Genomic DNA, 20,889 nt, shown 5'->3' on the forward strand with positions numbered 1-20,889 from the left:
AGATGCCCGGGCTGGTAATTCATCAGATTTGCATTGCACAGTAGAGTAGACATACGCTTTCACATAGGTCATCACACTTAAGCCAATGGAAACCATAGCCCAGGTTCTATGCTTCCGAGAAAAAAAGTCAAAAGGGAAATTGAGCCTTCCTCGATTCAATCCAGCCACTTCAGAGCAGAGATGCCACCACAGCCTAAGCAGATAGAACCAAGGAGCCGGTCCATGTCTTTAAGATGGACACAATGTTTAAGCCAAGAAGAGGAGAGAAACATGTGGAAGGAGGAATCAAAGACTCCGTTTACCTAGTCCAGCGAATGAGACCTGTACCAGCTCCCATCCGCCCATCCTCCCAACCTCAAGGTCACACAGGGACTTCATTCTCTACCCTCCCAATCATGTCAATTAAGAGGTTCTTTGTGCAAAGGACAGAGTGCATGGCAGCTGATGGGAGTGCAGCTCAGATGGGGCAAGGATTTCTCACAGGACCCCCACCCCATTGGAAGGCGATGTAGGTACAGCCCGCGGCAGCACTCCTGCTTTCCAGGCATAATATCCAAAAAATGAGCCTACCCACAGGTCTGCCCTGAAAACTCATCTTTGAGCTCCAGGAATAAGGTATGCACAGCAATGTCCTGGTAACTGAAAGTTCCCGCCCTCAAACTCAACATTTCCAGTGAATACCTTGATAACAGATCTGTCTCCTTTTCTGCTGTCCCACTGTGCAGCCAATCTCAAACACCTTCTTCATCAAGGATGCTGGGACACCCCTTCCCCCCACACTACAACGATCCCACGTGGAAAATGTGATGGAAATTCAACTAAGCATGCCGTGGCCTCAGCATCCTTCATGGGATTTCAACCATAGGGGAATCCATGATGCTGGTGCATGCTTTGGACACGCAAGTCTCCTAAGCAAATACCATCAGGACAGTACTGTGGGCAAAAGTACCAGTTTTAAGAACAAACAGACCTACGTCTGGACCCTGGCCCTCCTGCTTGCCAGTCAGGAAATGATGTACCATCACTTCTATCTCTCTAAACCAGATTTTACCTCTGCAGAGAGAAAGCTGGGGACAGCAGGAGAGTAGAGGCAGAACTGGAGGAAAAGCCCAGAACCTGTAGAGCACTTAATCAGAGTTTCTCATCACAGAAAACTCTAGTCAACCAACCTCTCAATTGGTCTTAGTATTAATTACCTTAACATTGACTCTACTGCCCCATCTGGAGGGAAGGGAGTCATCTGTTTCCAGCTACACCCCTGAAAGGATGCAGGTCTCATCTCTATAAGCGGAGGGAAGGAGAAGCACTGTTTTAAAGCTGTCAGTGGATTACTAAGAGGAAGAAGTGAAGGATGAATCCTAGCTACAGATGCATTATGAGGACAGGCATGGTGGCTCATGCCTATGACCCCAGCACTTTGGGAGGTGGAGGCAGGAGGATTGCTTAAGCCCAGGAGTTCATGAAGCAGCCTGGGTAACAGAGAGACCTTGTCTCTACAAAAAAAAAAAAAAAAAAAAAATCAAAAAATTAGCCAGGTGTGGTAGTACACGCCCATAGTCCCAGCCACTCAGGAGGCTGAGAAAGGAAGATCGCTTGAGCCCGGAGGTTGGGGCTGCAGTGAGCCATGACCAAGCCACTGCACACCAACCTGGGTGACAGAGTAAGAGCCTGTCTCAAAATAAATAAACAATGTGAAAACTATTTGATCTGTGACTTCTAGTGCTTTCCAAGAGAAATGGGATCCAGCTTGCAGCTAAAGGCTGTGTGGATGCAGTCACATGCCCAACTGGAATCAGATCAAGTTCCAGCTCTGCCTCAGACCAGCAGGGTAACTTTGAACAAGCGACATAAGCTCTGGGAGCCTCAGCGTCCTCATCTGTTAAATGGGCAACAGTAACTACACTTCCAGGGGACGGATGGCACCTTTAATACATGATAATCACCCCCTCTCTTCCCACTTCATTACCTACCAAAAAAGGCTATTCATACTCAAGCGTTAGATAGAAAAAAATCTGTCCATGACAATAAGAATTTTTTCCTGACAATGGCAAACGAGGACAGCTGGGAGCACCTGCCAGGGCCTCATGGCTTCCTTTCAAAGCTCACACAACCCATGAGCGTGAGTCACTGCTCCTCAAACAAAGCCTACCTGTGTAACGTGCAAACAAAGTAAGCAAAACAGAGTCTCCCACCCTGAGCTCAACAGTCTGGAGATCAAAGCTGTCTCTCGAACATGGAGCACCCAGAAAATCTGCTTCCAAGTTGGCACATGAATGTGTGAACACAATGGAGCCCTCTGCATAAATCCACTTGTGTGGCTGTGTCTGGACGAGCTCTCTGTCTGGCCTCCCTGGGTTCTCAGTCTTCCCCACAGGGCTGCCAAACACAGAGGCCCAGTGAGAAGTCTGCACAAATCCATTGCCCCTAGCTCACATCATCAGGCTTTTCATAGCAGTCTCCCAAGGGAGACTGGGAGCAACACCATTAGTCTAGAGATGCTCAGAACTAGGGCAAGTGTTTCCCTTTCTTTGGTGAAATCTCAGGCAACAGGTGCCATTCCAAGCGTCCAGTTTTCACTCCAGTAACAACCTCTTCATGCGGGTCAACGAGAGCCCAGTCACGGCTGATCAACTGCAAGGCTAGATTTAGCGACCCAGGAGCCAAACTGCCAGCTCCCTGATGAAACAAGATGATGTCCCATGTGAAAATAGACTGTCAACTTCTACTAAGCATTAACATGCCTGCAGCAGCCTCTTAAGATACCAGTTATACCCAAGTAAACAAAACGAATTCACTGCCCCCAGAAGCACACGTCCTGGTTTATTATCCCAGGAGCCCAATTCATTCATAGTGAACAATTGGTTGTATCCCCTGCACATACCGGTGCTCCCCAAGGACCTTAATATCCATTTGCAGAATCTTGGTGTATCTGGGGAGGGAAGCTGTCTCCTGGCAACAGAGTCAAGCACGTGATCAGGGGAGAGCCAATCAGTGTGTTCCCCCCGCCCATCACCAGCCACCGGCTCCCAGTCACAGGTGTGGATCCAGGGGTGAGCATGGCTGCAGGGTCAGCACTCAGGAAGGCCATCGCAAAGCCATTCTCTCCCTCTGGATCTGTAGAGGCAGGAGGCCTGCCCAGATAAGGAAAGTAAACTTGAGAATGAAACTGTATACGGAAGGGGAGAGAATAAAAGACAGGGAGACCGAGCCAACAAATCACCCCAAAAGCACACCCCCCACACTTCTCAGTTATGTGAACAACCAAAACATTCATTGTTTTAAACTGGATACAGTTGGTTTCTCTGTAACCTCCAACTAAAAATACTCTTCCTTTTGTGGATGAGGAATTGGGCCCAAAGACAGAGGCCCAGGGACCTGTGCAAAGTCATATAAACACTTGGCACTGGGGCAGGACAGGGGCCCAGTGATGGACCTGGGCCAAGACCTGATTTTGAACGATACCTCCATCCTCCAAAGCTATGAGGCCTTCGGGGTATTCCTTCATGCCTCCAAGCCTCAAATGCTGGAGATCATAACATCCCAGAGCTCTGAGATTAAGGGAAGTAAAGAGTCTGGTAGCACGTTCTCTGAGCCTGCTGCAAGGCTGCCTCTTTCTGGACATTGCCCTGCTGACAGGCAGCAGTGGCTGGTTGGAAACTGATATGGTTTGTTTGTGTCCCCACCCAAATCTCATCTTGAATCATAGCTCCCGCAATTCCCACGTGTCATGGGAGGGACCAAGTGAAAGGTAATTGAATCATGGGAGTGGGTCTTTCCCATGCTGTCCTCATGATGATAGTGAATCAGTCTTATGAGATCTGACGGTTTTATGAACGGGAGCTCCCCTGCACAAGTTCTCTCTTCTCTACCACCATGTAAGATGTGACTTGCTCCTTATTTCCTTCTGCCATGATTGTGAGGCCTCCCCAGCCATGTGAAGCTGTGAGTCCATTAAACCTCTTTTCTTTACAAATTACCCAGTCTCAGGTATGTCTTTAACAGCAGCGTGAGAATGGACTAACACTGGGATCGTATCTGTTGAATCCTGACACACGATGGGTACAAGGAATTGGGCCGCTGGGCCGGGTCATTACAGGGGGACAAGCAACATCACCCAATGACCAGTTTGACCGGTGAATCTTGAATGCAGCCACATGGGCATCTTCCCCCCAAGTCGGTGCCTGATGAACAGATGCCCGGGGTCCAGAGATAAGGGATGATAAGGGTCCAGAGAAAGGTTTGAGAAAACCATTCAGGTTCAATCGCAATGGTGCGAGCAGGGGAGGGGGACAGTGGAAAAAGAGGAAGGCGAAGGTGACAAGGAAAGCAATTCCAGGAAAGGCCAAACAGCCCAGCAGTGAGGGTAGAAGGAGAAGCCCAGACCACCTCAGCTCCTCGCTTAACCACATTCCTGGTTTCCACTTAGAAATTTAATTAAAAACCCAAACACCTGAATTTCCCGCTGGCTTGCCAGTGGCCACAGATTCCCTGAGGTTCAGAAAAACCCCCCTCAGCCTAGTCATGGGTCCTCTAAAGAAGTCTGGTCTGAAGCCAAAGGAGGGGGAGTCACAGTCAGGAGTTATGGAGAAGGGGTCCCAGTCAGGGGTCATGGAGAAGGGGTTATGGGGAGGCACCCCCGCTCTTTCAAGAGAGAAGAAAGCCCCCAGGCAGGGGAGACCCTGTTCTATCACTCCAACTTCAGGAACAACAGCTTTGCTTCTTGATGTTTAATTCTTTTTTCATTCTTTGTTTAGAGACAGGGCCTTGCTCTGTCACCCAGGCTGGAGTGCAGTAGGATAATCATAGCTCACTGCAGCCTTGACCTAGGGCTCCAGCAATCCTCTTACCTTGGCCTCCCAAAGTGCTAGGATTCCAGGAGCAAGCCATCGTACCCAGCCACTGCTTAATTTTAAAAATAAAAAGAAATATCACCATGAAAAAATAAACATGGAAAAGAGCCACATTTATGGCGGCTCCAAGGTGACAAGGCCACTTTCCTGCCCCATGCAGGGAACGTGCAGAGGCTTTGAGAGGGTAGAGCCCCGCAGAGGCTGGGATCAAACACTGTCCACCATCTGTCCTCCAGGGCCAACAAAATCACTTACTGCAAACGCCTAATACCCCTGGCCGCTGGACATGCACATGTGGCATGGGGGAGCCAATCACAAACCAGAACCGACAGCAGCCTTGAGGGCTCAGGCTCAGCCTGGGGAATTACACCACAGAAGGGAGGTGATCATCTTCACCCAGCCTCACACCCCAGTTCTCCTCGGGAGCTGCCACCGAACTCTGACATCCACCACCATGCTCAAAAGGCACTTTTTTTTTTTTTTTTTTTTGAGATGTAGCTTTGCTCTTGTTGCCCAGGCTGGAGTGCAGTGGTGTGATCTCGGCTCACCGTAACCTCCACCTCCCGGGTTCAGGCGATTCTCCTGCCTCAGCCTCCCAAGTAGGTGGGATTACAGGCATGTGCCACCACGCCCGGCTGATTTTGCATTTCTAGTAGAGATGAAGTTTCTCCATGTTGGTCAGCCTGGTTCAAACATTTTAAGCAGCTCAAACTGTGCAGAAAAGTGTTCTCTACTTTTAAAAAAATGCCCACTTCCAGCAAACTTTATATATGAAAGCGTGACCCCTCAGGGCAAGCAGCAGAGAATTCACTCTACAATTTTCCTAAACAGTGCGTCCAATCTACATCCTCCGGACCCTCCATCACCACACCAACACTTCCAAAACACTCGCTTTTCACAATGTGTGCCAGATTAGGAGTTAGAGGGCAAGGCTTCATCTGCAGGGTATCCATCATTTCATTGGCTGGTGCTTTAATGCCTCTCCTGTAAAACATGATGACACCTGACCATTTCACCAGGTTGAAGGTATTATCAGACGGCATATGGGCACAAAGGCAATTGGAAAACTCCGGTTCAAAGAATCAGGGCCAACGGAACGTGCTAAGTCATCAAACCTTCTCATTTAGAAAAACTACTTGTGGCAGATTCAGAGCTGAGCACCACCCCACCAACCTGGCAGCTCCTCACTTTCCCGAGCACTTCACTTTTCGTGAAGGTGACTTTCTTAAAGCAAAAAGCACTTCACACACATTAGGATGGCTATTCTCAAAAAAAAAAAAAGAAAAAGAAAAGAATAAAAAAAACAAGGCAAGAAAATGGAACCTTTGTGTACCATTGGTGGGGATGTGAAATGGTATAGATGCTATAAAAGACAGTAAGGCGGGTTGGGCACGGTGGCTCACGCCTATAATCCCAGCACCTTGGGAGGCTGAGGCTGGTGGATCGCTTGAGCTCAGGAGTTCAAGACCAGTCTAGGAAACATGGTGAAACCTCATCTCTACAAAAAAATACAACAATTAGCTGGGCATGGTGGTGGGTGCCTGTAATCCAGCTACTGAAGAGGCTGAAGTGAGAGGATGTTTAAACCCAGGACGTGGAGGTTACGGTGAGCTAAGATCACACCACTGCACTCCAGCCTGAGCAACATAGCAAGACTCTACCTCAAAAAAAAAAATGGTTAAAAGTTTTCAAGTAGTTAAGTGAAGAAGGCATAACTGCAGAAACCATCATTGTCACTTACAGCTCAATGAGGGTTTTACTCACATAGTGAAATTGTCCCAAAGGCCAGCATCTCAGACACCTTCCTTTCACTTTGTGAAGCACCCCCACTTCCACACAGGCTGCTAAATCTCCAAGTCAGCTCTCAATGGGCCCCGAAGACCACTAGAGCTCAATGCTGAAGAACCCAAGAAGCTCTGCCAACGCCTTAAAAAGCATCCAGTAGGCACTCAATATTTGCAGAATTAAGGTGAGAGGAAGTCTATGGGCAAACGACTGGAAATACATCCATCATTAGAGAAGGAATACTCCATGGCTTGCTCAAAAAGCATGCCCTGAAATCCCGACTCAATCATCAGAAGGGACTGCTGGGGGGGGCAGGCATGATCTTTCCTGGTCAAAAACTCACAACAACAAGAAGTAAATTGCCAAAGTAAAATGACCACTTCTGAAGCAAAGGAAAGAAGTCTGTAAGCCATTAAAACTAGACCCTGACAGTCAGCATCTTCCAAACCGTGGGGGAGCCTCACAGACCTGGGAGTTGGAAAGTCTGGTTGATTTCTGGAGCTCCAGAACTGCAGTCCCTTGATCGTACCCCCAGATGAAACCACATCTCCTTTAATCACACACAAAAGCACCTGGTTTCCAGACGTCCATGCAAAAACCTGTACCAACAAACCAAATATGGGAGGAGGTGATGATGATTCACATTACAGAAAAGAATTCTTGGGCAGAAACTTGCCACTTCAGCATTCTTCTAGGTTGAACGATTCCTTGGGGCCTTTTGGATATCACATGATCAACCAAGATTGGTTTTGTGTAGATGTTTATCCAGGCACAGCCCTCATCTGCAAAGCAGGAGCACCCAGCTGACTTTGAACAGGGTGTCCTTCACCAATGGCACAGTTGAAAGGTAAGAAATTCACCCAGGATCATTCCTGTTCTCTTGTGAAGTGAGCTGGGTGCATCTATTATGTAAATAGGGGATGCTAACTTGGTGTGGAGGACCCTAACCAGCTCCACGATGACAGGGACATCGTCTACAACAATGGTGGCCAGAGACAGAAGTGGCAGTGGTCTGTGTGAGCACACAAACACATGCGCTAGGATGCTGCTCGGTCAGGGACACATTCCGGGCTCCCAAGGACCTTGCCTACATGAGGGGAGAAGACGCCCAGAACTGTAGTTCCTTTATCATTCACCCAAATGCAGCCACTCCTGTCTTAACCAAGTAGAAAGGGCATCTGATTTCAAGGCTTCTATGTAAAAAACTGTACCAACAAACCAAATACATACATGGAGGGGCCCAGACCAGTGGAGGTAAACCAGAAAGGCTTCCTAGAGGAGGAGGAAAAAAAAAGGCACTGTTTTTGGGTAAGCATCAGTGCGAAAAGGCTCCATGAAGGCTTTATCTGGCCAAGCAGTCAGTCAACTTCCTGTTTCTTTAAAGTTTCTGTGTCAGAACGGTCTGAGTAGCTTGTTGAAAATGCAGCCTCCCCAAGCATTAAAGGTGAGGGGAGGGACGGGGATGGCTGCTAAGAATATTCATTTTTAGCCAGGCATGGTGGCTCACACCTGTAATTCCAGCACTTTGGGAGGCTGAGGCGGGCAGATCACGAGGTCAGGAGTTCAAGACCAGCCTGGCCAACATGGTGAAACCCCATCTCTACTCAAAATACAAAATAATTAGCCAGGCATGGTGGTACATGCCTGTAATTCTAGCTACTTGGGAGGCTGAGGCAGGAGAATCTCTTGATCCAGAAAGGCAGAGATTGCAGTGAGCCAAAATCGCGCCATTGCTCTCTAGCCTGGGAGACAAGAGTAAAACTCCGTGTCTTGCTCTCTCTGTCTCTCTCTGTCTCTCTCTCTCTCACACACACACACACACAAAAGAATATTCATTTTTAACAAGCAATTCATTCTTACGCAAACCAGAATTTGAACACCAGGGGACAGGTGAGGCAGTCCCAAAGTGAACAGTCTGCACTGCCCTGGAGTGGATCCTGGGACCAGCTGCAGCTTCTGAGAAGGGAGGACCCACCAGGAGACACTGAGGACAGGGACGGGCTGGTGTAGACAGAGGCGCCTTCCAGAATGTTTAGTCCCAACACCCCCAACCCCTCTCCCCGCAAGACTTCCTGTTATGATCCTCACTGGAGCTGGCTAGTTACAGAAAACGTCTGTGCCAGTTCACAGAGAGAGAAAGACGTGAATATTCTTCCGTTTACAAGCTATAAAGCTACAGCAGGAAAGTTGGGAGTATTTCAAAAAGGAAAAGAAAAATCAAGTCTAGGAAACCAGACCCTAGCAGTAACACAGAAACCCTATCTGGGCAACAGAAGTCTGTTTTGTTGGGATTTCAGTAACCTCAAAATTTCCTTACCCCAAACAAACATTGCCTTTGCTCAATGCAGGCAACCACTCCAAGTCAGAAAAGACACAGTGATGCTCAAAGCAGACGGACTCAATTCACGTGTGCATTACTGGCTGACCATGCAGTCTCTTTATTGTAAGGCAAGAAGAAGGGTCTCTTTCTTGGGTTTCTTCAAATTCACATAAGTGGACTCTTAGGCAAAGAACCTGGGTTAGCCTCCATCCACATCAGCCACCTCCAAAAACCCTTTTGGGCAGGCTCTCCTCACCGCAAATCTTCTCTTGGAAGACAGTCCCGTAAAGAAAAGGAGAATCACTTCCTAGCCCAAAATTGCTTAACAATACCCTAAATCTATTCTGAGTTCAGAGCAGAAATCCGTGTTCCTTCCAATCTGCCCAGATCACCAGGAAATGCTGTGCCTGCTGGGTCTGCACGCTTAGCTCCTGACACACCTGCTACTCCAGTCGGCGTGAGTCACCCGCGCAGGCATTGCACGGTGTACTTGTCAACCGTGGATTCGGCGGCTCAGCAGCTTGCTCTCACGCACGCCGGATGGCAGCCGTCTACCCCCCAGAAGACGTGTCAGGGCAGACTGGGTAATAACCCCATTTTCACTCAATGACACACTGCCACTGTAGGTGTGGGAAGAGGAAAGGAGGGAGGGGGTACACGGAGATGCTTTCCCCACATATGGGCAGGCTCCCACAAGCCCTGGATGCCTGATACAGCTCTGCTATCGTCAGTAGAGGAAGGGGAAATTCACCTGGGGAGGAAAATGGAAATCACGTTCCAATTTCAAACCTCCTCCTGAACAAAGATAGTCTTCTATACCCCTCTTGGTTCCCACTTTTTACAAGTCCCCTTTACAGGATCCCAAACTAGAACCTGGGCCAGAAAAAGGATGTGAGTGGGACAAATGGAGACATTTGAATGTAGCCTGTAGATTTGTTGAAAGTACCGTGTCAATGTCAATGTCCCAGGTCTGATCATTGCACCATAGATAGTCAGATGTTAACATTTGGGGAAGCAGGGTAAAGGAGATAGTGGAACTCCCTAGGCATTATTTTTTTGCAACTCCTGTAAATCTACATTTATATCAAAATCAAAAGTTTTAATATTTTTTAAAAGACAGCATGTTAAATCTAGCGGCCTGATATAACTTACTTTACAGTATTGCTAAAAAAATTTACATCATAATCCCAACTGCAAATTTTAAGTTAGTTCTCATACCAATGTTGATCAACTCTTTGATACTAAGAGAAAACAAAACACTTCATTCGCTCACAGCCATTCACTCTGTGTCCCTCGTGTAGAAAGAGTTATTCCTTTGCTTTAGACATGACTCAACTTAAAGCAAATGTAGCAATTTCTGAGAATTTTCCAAAGGAAATAATATGAAATGTGGACAGATCTTTACTTACAAAAGATGCTTACTGTATTACTTCCAGGGTAAAAATTTGTAAGCAACTTAGTGTCCAACAATAGGGAAATTGTCAAGCAAAGGATGAGTCAATGTCTGTAGCAGAATACAGCATCTTGCAGTGATGACGTGGGGGAAATGTTCAAATAAAATTACACGAAAAAGGGGCAGGGGAAAAAGCTCTAAGTATATATTGCAGGATTTCACCAGTGAGGAAATATATCAAACTGCCTGCATTACTGTGTGAATTGGATGTTTTTTCCTGCTTTGAGCACTTTTGCATAGTGTTACATAAAAGAAAGAGGGCATGGATTACTTTTTAAAATCAGACAGGGAGGAGAGGTGGTGGGGCTGCTTATCAATTGGTCTGACAGTTTCAACCTTTCCTCTCCCGGAGTCAGTCTGAGCACAGAGCTGGGATGGGGTCAAGGGGCGGGGAAGGGCCGCAGGGAAAGTGCTGTGCCAACCTGGGCAGTTCCAGGACCTGCCTGGGGCCAGGGGCACCGAGAAGAAAAGGCCAGTGCACTAAGCACTGGCCTTTTCTTCTTCCAGAGCTGCTCTACCTTCTCTTGCTCTTGGAGCAGGTACTTACTGGAGACACTGGGACCCTGAGCATTGACCAAGAGCGATCCCTGACAGCCTCTAGATTTCTATGCAGAAGGAACTGCTGGGTGAGAAATGGTTCACAGACAGGTTCTAAATGAGAACCTACAGCCTACAGGAGAGAGTTGAGGGGCGGAGGAGGGAATCCCGCATCTTCGAAAGCAACCCCAGGAAACCTGGATAGGTTCTAGAGTTGAGGACAAATGCCAAGGAGGGAGAAGGAAAAGGAGGAAGGACCCTGGTTAATCTGCAGGCCAAGGGCGGAGTCGCTCACTCATTCATTCAACAAACATCTATTCAGGGCCTCCTCGGTGACAAGCACTGTGCCGCCTCCAAACAGGGCAGACACACACACACACACACACACCCAACCGAGGAGGAAGCTATGGATACAGAAGCGGTTTGCTTTCAGTTGCGGACTCAAGACTTAAGCCCTCTCCCCACCCTGGCCAGGAAGCCACTTCCATTAGCAAGTTGCGCCAGAAAGGGGAGGTGGCGGGTGGGCACACTGGACTGAATTCCTGCCACCTCCCACCCATTCAGAAAGCCCGTCCACACCCTGGCCAAACGCATCCCCTCGTCCGCCCGACGGGTGGCCCAGTCCTTGCCGGAAAGCCGCTCTCCAAACGCCCCCGCCCACCCCCCAGCCCCAATGCAGAGAGAGGCTCCGCTGCGTCGCGTTCTCCAAGCGCTGCGCCCCAGCAGCGTCACCGATCGCCAGTGGGCGGACGCCAGGAGCTCGCGGAGGCGGCACCGCTCCCGAAGTAACGGAGCCCCGAGAGAGACCAGGCATTAAGGCGAGTGCAAGGGGCCGAGCGGGTGCACCGAGGACGCGGGGGCATCTCCCCCAGCGGAGGCTCAGTCCCTCCAGGCGGCCAAGGTTCGGCAGTGCTGGAGGCTGAAGGACGACGACCAAGAACGCCCAGGATGGGGTGGTCGCTCACCACCGTGTCTCAGACGATTCCGCTCCGCCTGGGGCAGAGGGGTGACTAAAATGACCTCCAAGAAGATGTCAATTCCAAGAACAAAAATTCCAACCCAGAATCTCCAGCCCTTCGGAAAACGACGCGGAGGAAAAAAGGAAAGAAAGAAAAGAAAGTCAAATCGGATCCCTTCCCCGAACCGCAGGGAAACTTACCTTCAGCTTGGCGCCCCAGCTGTTAACAAGTCAGTCCACGGATGGAGAGGAGGCCGTGAATCTTCTGAGCCCGGCTGATACACACCAAGTAATCCACGTTAAAGGGTCCGCAGCCCCCCACCCCATTCCCCACTTTCCATCCGAGGCCAGAGCGCCGCCAACCCCTGTTCTCTGCGCTCCAGACTCGCTGAGGCCGCGGGCGGGGGTCCCCAAGCGGCCACATTCCCGTCCCCCGGCGTGGGTGCGCAACGCTGGCGGGGACCGGGCGCCCCGCGGACCCCGCGAGCGCATCCCGCCTCCTCGCGCTGGGACAGCACCAGCCTGGACGCCGCTCCTCGCCTTTCTTCCCCGCGCATCATCAGTGCGAACCAAAGATTCCCCGCCAGGAAAACCCCTCTGCCAAGCCGGAAAGCGCCGAAGGCAGATTGTCTCTAGCACTTGGGTTTGCAGGTTCACAAGGCCCGGGAGGCTTACGGTGGGCGCCTGCCTAGCAGAAGGTCCTTGGGGAGAAGCTTAGAGCGGCAAAAGCCAGCTGCGGTGGCCGCGTCCCCAGGTATCATTGCCACACTGCACGCCGCCTGCGCGCTCTGCAGCCGGCTGGGCCATTCGGTCCTTATATACCAAGCGAACCCGCGAAGGGGCGGGGCAGAGCGGGGTGGGCGGGGAAGGGGCGGGGGAGCCGAACGGCTTCCTGGGAGTTGTAGTTCTGCTATGTAGTCCTGTCTTAGTCCGGACAAAAGCTGAACAAGGATGGAAACGGTCGGGTTTGCCCACCACAGCTGTCCTCCTTTGCGCCCTTCCTTCACAGACAAAGCTGGATTCCCGTCCTGTTGTCAATGCCGCTAGGTCTATTCTGGCCTTTCTGCATGAGGCGGGTCACACCAGCCCCGAATGCCGCCCAGAATGACAAACCTTGGTAGTCCTGGAGTCAGACCACCCCAGCTGGGCCCCAGTTCTGGGGGCGAGAGGTCCGGAACCAATCCCCCATGGATACTAAGGATCAACTGTACGTAATTTTAAGATTCTTTTTAAATTAGCAAGTTAAAACCCTCAGACAGAATGTTTTAAACAAGTCAAATGATATCCTATATCTGGTTTTGCAACACTCTTTTCTGAGAGTTATATGTTGTGCAGAATTTTCATAAATCTACCAGTTCAAGGGAGATATAGCATTTGGGAATGATTGGACACAAAGGAAATTTTAAACGAAGTCCACAGCTGGCCTGATGGCCCACATTGAGCGAATGTCTGGGATCACAGAATATGCATATTGGCTGGTTAAAATATACACATACACTTGATATCGATATCCAAAACTATCAAAGGGAAGTTTGCACAAGGAGCAAGCCAAAAGCACTGTGGCATGTTTGAGAGGCAAGAGGGCATGGCAGTGGGATCTGATTATAAATCCCAGGCTGCTGAGGTTTTCATGCTTGACACAGAGATTAAAATAACTCAAAAACAAGCAGTCACAGACTTCAGCCAAAAACACTCTGTTCTTTCGTGGAATGGTTGCTCCAGAGCTACCAAGAAATTTCAGAAGGTGTGAGCCAGTCCATTCAATATTCAAACAATTGGAAGAGTGAGTCCTCATGCATATAATCACCTGAGGGGATTGTCAGAGCTCACACCTTTCTTTCCGTGTCACGAAATGTTCCAGTTTTTTTTCTCCATCCTCTTCTTCTCCCCTCAATAATAAATGATAAAAAGCGTTCACTGAGCACTTACTAAATGTTCAGCTCTATGGCAAGCACTTATAAACATTTAATGCTCACTGAAACCCTAACAGATAGAAAATAGGATTATCACTGTGTTACAGATGAGACAGCTGAGGCACAGAGTAACTTGCACAGGGCCACACAGCCCTTCCTGCCATCTTCCTCCCTCCCGCATCCTAGCTTCATCAAATGGACTCATCGTTGTTTGCCTCCAGGGGACATCTTATTTCTTCAGTTCCTACATTCTGACTGTTACTTACTTACCTCTACCATGCCATTAAAAGTGTCCTCTTGTCTGGGCGCGGTGGCTCATGCCTGTAATTCCAGCAATTTGGGAGGCCGAGACATGTGGATCATTTGAGGTCAGCAGTTCGAGACAAGCCTGGCCAACATGATGAAACCCCATCTTTACGAAAAATACAAAAAATTAACCAGGCATGGTGGTGCACGTCTGTAGTAACAGCTATTTGGGAAGCTGAGGCAGGAGAATGGCTTGAACCCAGGAGGCGGAGGTTGCAGTGAGCTGAGATCGCACCATTGCACTCCAGCCTGGGCAACAGAGCAAGCCCCCATCTCAAAAAAAAAAAGTGTCTTCTCCAAGGCCCCAGGGACCTGCTTAACTACCCAATCCAGGGTGCTGGTTCTAGCCTTCTTAGTTTTGCCCTTTCGGCAGCTTCTTTTCCTTAAATCCCCTTTTCCCTTGGCTTTTGCCATCATGTGCCGGGCACAAAGTCTCTGCTCACTGACTATGCTCCCTTCCTGCCACTACCTGTAGGATGCGTCCCAGGCTCCAGTCCTGAGCTGTCCCTGGTCTCCTTTCTTCAGTACCTTGCTCCCTCTCATACCCAATCCTGCCAATGAGGTTGTTGGCTCGATCCCGAGTCTGCCTCTCCTGCCTGCCCATTAGACATGTCTATATCAGCTCAACCCCAGGCTGTCTAAGAACAAGCATCTATAACCGCCCACTGATGACATCCCACCCAATGGCCCCTTGCTGCCAAATTGTCCTGCAGCCACAGTGGACAATTCTAGCAAGTGGCCACCTCCCACCTCAGCCACCTGTGACTCTTGGTTTTTTTCTTCCTTTTCTTTTTTTGCTGTTCTTTGGGCATGTTTAGCTCCTTGCAGAAGCATCTCAGAAATGCCAGGGGTTTACCCTCTTTAAGGACAACCCTCAAGGAAGGGAATCATTGGATAAACAGTCCATCTTTTTCATCCTTTGATTGGGCAATTTTTTTTTTCTTTTGAGACAGGGTCTCTGTCACCCGTCACCCAGGCTGGAGTGCAGTGGTGCAATCTTAGCTCACCGAAGTCCTGAATTTCTGGGCTCAATGATCCTCCCACCTCAGCCTCCCAAGTAGTGGGACTAGGGACTACAGGCACATGCCACCACACTTGGTTAACTTCGAAGTTTTTCTTGTAGAGATAAAGTCTTGCCATGTTGCCAAGGTTGGTCTCCAACTCCTGGCTTCAGGAGATCCTCCTGCCTCAGCCTCCCAAAGTGCTGGGATTACAGGTGTGAGTCACTGCACCTGGCCTGATTTGGCAATTCTGAAGTTTATTTTATCGAGTTGCTTGGAGGATCTCCGGTGAGATTCGGCCCTGTATGCCCACAGCATAACCTCCCATCAGCTACCACATGTTGACTCTTCTCCCTCCCAGATCACTCTCTTTGTGCTTCCAAAGATAAACTCACAAATCCAATTATACACAGATGTGTCTCTGCCTTGAGAAGAATCCAAAATAAGGTACCAAGCACAAATCATTTTTTCTTTCTGGATTGTTTGCTAAAGCCTCTGATTTTTCTAAGTCTCCCAGACATCAGGGTTCAAAGCTTAGACATATTTTCTATTCTTTTGCTCCATCCCCTTCACCCCTCTGAGTGTTTGTGACTCATGGCTTTCAAATGTCTAATATTTCCATTATTCCATTCTTCCCAGCCTAGTTCAGGTCCTTATAACCTCCCACTGTGATGACCCCACCACCATAATCATTGCTCATACCATCTCATCTGCCAGAAATGCTCTCCAGACTTTGCTGGGCTTGTCCTTGCAGAGTGCCTCTTCTGTGCCCTGCCTTGTGTCAGGCACATACTTCAGGCTCTGGGGATGACCTTCCCTCCCACCCCACCCTCGTGACATCTGTCTTCTCAAAGCTACCCGTACGTTATTATGCACTTCATTCATCTGACACTGAGATATCCTGCCTCTCTTCAGTGGTTATTAAGATGTGTACATTTCTGGCTCCTCCCACAAATGTTAAGTGTTCCGGGACCAAGGAGTGTATCACATGCTTTCTTGCTTGCTTTTGTTGTTTTTAATCCTCTCAACAGGGGCTCAGTCAACATTATTAACTGGTTTAATTCAGTTGATAATGTTAAACTGCCAGCAAAGGAAATGCAGGTAAACAGTGCTCTTGAAGGTAGACAAATGAACTCCTTCCCCAAACTGTGCTGAAGCAATTTCCAGATGTCTCACCCGCAAAGCCCCGACCAAAAGCTGCCCAAGCCGGTAGAATTCATTAGCCTGCACCTACGTGCCAACATCATTCTACCAGTCAATATTATTGATGGTTTGTGATATACAAGGGAGTGTCTGTCCTAGAGGGAATGTGAATTGATAGTTTCTGTCTCTAGATTGAACAATGGTGACCATTCATTCATTTGTTCAACAAACATCTATTGAGCACCTGGTAAGCTCCAGGTACTGTGCTAAGCAATGGGGATATCATAACAAAGGTGAGAGCCAAAGTCCCTTTTTTTTGTGGGGAAATGGAATTAACACGTGAACAACTAAATTAAATGATTGCAGAGTGTGATAAGAAGAAGGGAAGACATAAACCTACGCTGTAATCGAGGGAAAAGAGGCTTCTTGGAGAAGGGATGAGTTATGAAACTGATCAAAACTAGACCATCCGTCACTGGTACATACATACTCATAACCCATACAAGTGATGGAGAGGCAGGTGATGTCAAAGGAAAATCCGGCCAGACGTGGTGGCTCACGCCTGTAATCCCAGCACTTTGGGAGGCCGAGGTGGGCAGATCACTTAAGCCTGAGCATTTGAGACCAGCCTGGGTAACATGGCAAAACCATGTCTACAAAAAAATACAAAAATTAGCTGGGCATGGTGGCATGTGCTTGCAGTCCCAGTTACTTGGGAGGCTGAGGTGGGTGGATTGCTTGGGCCCAGGAGGTCGAGGCTGCAGTGAGCCGTGATTGTGTCACCATACTCCAGCCTGGGTGACAAAGGGAGACACTATATCAAAAACAGAACAAAAGAAAAGGAAAATCCACAGGTTGTGGCTTGGAATCACTGGAATTCAAAGCTTGTTCAGCAAACGGCAGGGTGGACAAGTGGTCTAGTCAGGTTGACTTTGGCTTTGAAAGCAGACAGAGAAATTCAGTGGAAGGGTGATGGGGAGGTGACTGAGTCAAAGGCTGGAGTGTGGAAAAGAAGTACATTCCAGGGGTATGATGAAGAGAAAAGCAAAGCTACGCTCTCTTCTGCAAGAGGACAGTCAGAACAAATGCAACACAGTCTCACATCCAGGGGAAACATGAATAAAGTGGCTTCAGAAAGACCCAGACACAGACACCTGGAAGTGCCAGCACCAGGTGACAGAGGGATGGGATCCATCCAGAACACACCTTCTCCCTGTGTCAGAACCAGCAAAAGCAAATAGAGCAACACAGAAAGGGGACCTGGTGTGTGGGGGTTCAGAGCACGACTTCCCCAAGGCTCCTCCAGGGGGTTAACTGGCAGCGCTACCCAGATTTTACAAGAAGGTTTGTCATGCAAATATTCTCAAAGACATCCATTCAGGCACGCACCTCCAATGCCCTCCCTTTCCCCTGGGTCTTTCCTTCCTTTCCAGGGAGCAGGTCACAGGGCAGGCGCAGGAGATGTGATTGAGCTGTTCTGGGAAATACCTCAGCCCCACCCCACTCCTACAATCCCCTGTAAGGAGGAGGCCCAGGCGGGCACTGCTGTCAAAACACTGAAGCTTTGTTTGCTGGAGGTTCTGAAATCAGCCTCCCCACGTACCTCACCCAACACCAAGGGTTCTGTCTCCACCTCCTCCTCCACCAAGGACTTTGCTTGGCTAGAAGGAGAATGGGGGAGCGTGGCAGAAAGGATGGGTAGCTAGTGAAGCTCCACATGTATATTCAGGCCTGTTCAAACTCAGTGAGGTAGACCTGAGTTCAGAACTGATCACACTTACCCATCTCACAGATGAGAAAATCAGCTTAGAGAGACTGAAGAACTTGACCCAGGTCACATGGTGGGTAGATGTGGAACAGGCTTTGAACTCCGGTAATTCCAAGGGCACAGGCTGTGTATTTTTCCTGTAACATCCCCTGTCTCCTTGCCACAGGGCTGGAGAGATGGTTCTCTGTCGCAATCCCTGGTGGAAAGAAAGAGGAGACTCAGATTCAAGTTCAGGGTCAGCCCGTAATTAGAGTGTGGGTTTCCTGTGGGAAAATGAGGGGTTGGCCCCATGTACAAGTCTCCGATGAGGTCATACGCCATAAGTCTTTTCCATGGGCTCTGTAGAAAAAACACAGCTGATGAAAAAAAATAACAAACCACCACATTGTTATTCATTTATTCATTCACTCATTCAATTAAATATTTATTGAGAGGCTTCTAGGTGTCAGGCCTAGGGCAGGGAGAAATAACAATGATCTGACCCTTCAGCCTAGAAGTGAAAGGCACATTCTTAGGCAATCTATTCAACACTTCATTTCACAGAGAAAGAAAGTAAAGCCCAGAGAGGGAAAGCAACTCATTCAAGGTCACACAGCAAGGCAGCGGCAACCACCAAGACCTAGGGTAGCCTGCCTGTCAGTGGGCCTATCAGCAGCCCAGGCTATCCCAGAAGGTAGGACACACCATTCACTTCAACCTAATAGACCTGTTCAAAATCAACTAAGTCAGGAAGCCAAAACCCGCCTATGGGGTCCCACTTCAAGTATCCCTGAGAAGAGGAATCAGCTACTGATCTTTTGGCAGAAGTCAGCCACCCCACAGGAGATTTCTATAGAGATGACAACCCCAGTGAGCTGTCGCAGGCCTGACCAGTGAGCCCAGGTCCTAAGCGCAGCATTAAAGATAACATGCCTCCCTCCACACTAAGTCCCTGCCAATACTCATCCAGCATCTAAAGTTCTCTTGCCAGAAGCCATACCCCCACAGATCTTCAAGCTAATCTGTCCTTGCCCAGGTGAAATATTCCAACCAAAGAAAATAAGACTTTGGTTGGACTACCCAGGAATAAGACCTGATGGCTATCCCAGGGACTAACCCTCTTACCCTGCAGATCACTGCCTGACTCCTCCACCTGGCTGAGATGTCCCTGGGTAGAGAGGTCCTCTGGTAGAGAAGCACAGAAGGTTACGGGAAGCAGGAAATGTCAGGGCCACGGCAGGTGCTAGGAGAGTCGCCTTCTGTCGTCCTTGAAAGCTGAGGTTAAGCCACATCCGATGACCTCAGAGGACATGCCAGGTGAGCACAGGGCTGTCGCATGGCAGAAACCCGGCCACCTGCCAGGGCGAGGCCGGCACCCTCGGGGAGCCACTGTAAACATCTGCCCCTTGGCATCATGCAACTTACCAGAGACAAGGCCTAAACACAAGCCTTCATTTTCTCATTAATAAAGCCAGCGGTTTCCATCAGAGAGACTGCTGCTAGCCACTAAATAAACCAGGAAGCAAACTCTCTGGAAAGGAAAATAATTTTTTGGGCAAATCCTGATGCATCTCAGCAAAGAAGTGGTCTTCGATGTCTCTAAAGCCTTTTGTCTTGAACAACTGGCAGTGGAGCTCAAGGACCTGGGGCTCCACACCTAAGAAGTTTTGTCTCTAAGCAGCCATGGCTGGGAAGCACAGGCTGTTTTCTTCTCCCAGCACCAGCAGGCTCTGAGGAAGATGGAGACTGCATGAGATCTAGAAAGGTTGAGTAAAAAGACACAAAGAGAGGCCGGGTGCGGTGGCTCACCCCTGTAATCCTAGCATTTTGGGAGGCCGAGGCAGGTGGATCACCTGAGGTCAAGAGATCAAGACCATCCTGGCCAACGAGGTGAAACCCTATCTCTACTAAAAATACAAAAATTAGCCAGGTGTGGTGGCAGGCACCTGTAATCCCAGCTACTCGGGAGGCTGAGACAGGAGAATCGCTTGAGCCTGGGAAGTGGAGGTTGCAGTGAGCTGAGATTGTGCCACTGCACTCCAGCCTGGGTGACAGAGTGAGACTGTCTCCAAAAAAAAAAAGATACAGGAAGGGGGAAAAGGAGGCAGAAAAGCCATTTCTGCTTCTCAAATGTACCAATGAGGCAGAAACTTCCACCCTCCTGCCTGGAAGCTTTGCATGCCTGGTTCACTCCCACCACTCAGTTCTCTGGCCAATGTCACCTCCCTAGAAGAGCCTTCTCCCACCATGCTGTAAAAGGAGCTTCCTACTTCCCTGTCACCTTCTCCTCTCGTAGAGGAGAAACAAGAGAAGAGCCCCCCACTAAGTATGGGAAGAGATGTCCACTGAAGAGAGAAAGAAAACCCCACTGAAGAGGGGAAGAACCCCCACTGATCATGGAAGAGCCCCCCACTGACCGTGGAAGAGCCCCCACTGATCATGGGAAGAGCTCCCCAGGGGCCATGGAAAGAGCCCCCACTGACTATGGGAAGAGCCCCCATTGACTATGGAAAGAGCCCCCCACTGACTGTGGAAGAGCCCCCCACTGACTGTAGAAGAGCCCCCACTGATCATGGGAAGAGCCTCCCACTGACCATGGGAAGAGCCCCCACTGAGTATGGGAAGAGCCCCCACTGACCATGGAAGAGCCCCCACTGACCATGGAAGAGCCCCCCACTGACCATGGGAAGAGCCCCCCATTGACCATGGGAAGAGGCCCCCACTGACCATGGGAAGAGCCCCCCCCACACCGACCAAGTATGGGAAGTGATCTCCACTGAAGAGAGGAAGAGATCCCCACTGAAAAGGGGAAGAACCTCGCTGAGTATAGAAGGGCCCCTCACTGGTTATAATAGCCCCCACTGAATAGGGGAAGA

General features: G+C 49.3%; 1 long non-coding RNA gene across 1 annotated transcript in view; it reads right to left on the bottom strand.

Annotated features, from left to right (window-relative positions):
- The window catches only part of LOC108309344, a 181,130-nt gene extending 168,399 nt beyond the window's left edge, over positions 1–12,731 (bottom strand). The window contains exon 1 of the long non-coding RNA XR_005201420.1: positions 12,105–12,731. This is a non-coding gene — a long non-coding RNA (uncharacterized LOC108309344). The remainder of the gene's footprint in view (positions 1–12,104) is intronic.
- Between the last annotated feature and the right edge of the window lie 8,158 nt (positions 12,732–20,889).

The sequence above is a fragment of the Cebus imitator genome, unplaced genomic scaffold (genome assembly GCF_001604975.1).
Source record: "Cebus imitator isolate Cc_AM_T3 unplaced genomic scaffold, Cebus_imitator-1.0 Scaffold93, whole genome shotgun sequence".
Lineage (NCBI taxonomy): Eukaryota > Metazoa > Chordata > Mammalia > Primates > Cebidae > Cebus > Cebus imitator.